The sequence below is a fragment of the Eimeria mitis genome, genomic scaffold, assembly GCF_000499745.2.
Source record: "Eimeria mitis Houghton genomic scaffold, Emh_scaff1958, whole genome shotgun sequence".
NCBI classification, from domain to species: Eukaryota; Apicomplexa; class Conoidasida; order Eucoccidiorida; family Eimeriidae; genus Eimeria; species Eimeria mitis.
The window spans coordinates 6,922-7,366 of NW_013570282.1; the positions used below are offsets into that span (position 1 = coordinate 6,922).

At 15.7% G+C, this 445-nt stretch overlaps 1 protein-coding gene across 1 annotated transcript in view; it reads right to left on the minus strand.

Annotated features, from left to right (window-relative positions):
* The window catches only part of EMH_0046510 (uncharacterized protein), a gene marked incomplete at both ends in the record, with an annotated part of 3,525 nt that overhangs the window by 2,029 nt on the left and 1,051 nt on the right, over positions 1-445 (minus strand). The window lies entirely within an intron of this gene.

The following is a 445-nucleotide window of genomic DNA, read 5'->3' on the forward strand; positions in this document are numbered from 1 at the left end:
ATATATATATATGTATATATATGTATATCTATGTATATATAGTCTCTTATTTATACTGTTTGTTATATATAATGTTTATGCAGAGAGGCAGTCCTAGCTCCAGCTATAAATTAAAATTATAAAAACAAAAATCAAATTATTAAATAATTATTAAAGTAGAAATAATAAAAAATATAATAAAAGTAATTAAAATAAATATAAAATATATATAAAAAATATAATAAAATTAATTAAAATAAATATAAATTATTATAATATACTGTACTATTAATAAAAATAAGAACGCGATAAGTGAGGACGCATCGGAGGAACGGAATAACAAACACAGTAAACAACAAAGGGAGCAGAAAAAATAAATAAATAAATAAATAAAACAAAACAAATAAATAAATAAAATAAATATATATATATATATATATGTATAAATATATATATATATATATAT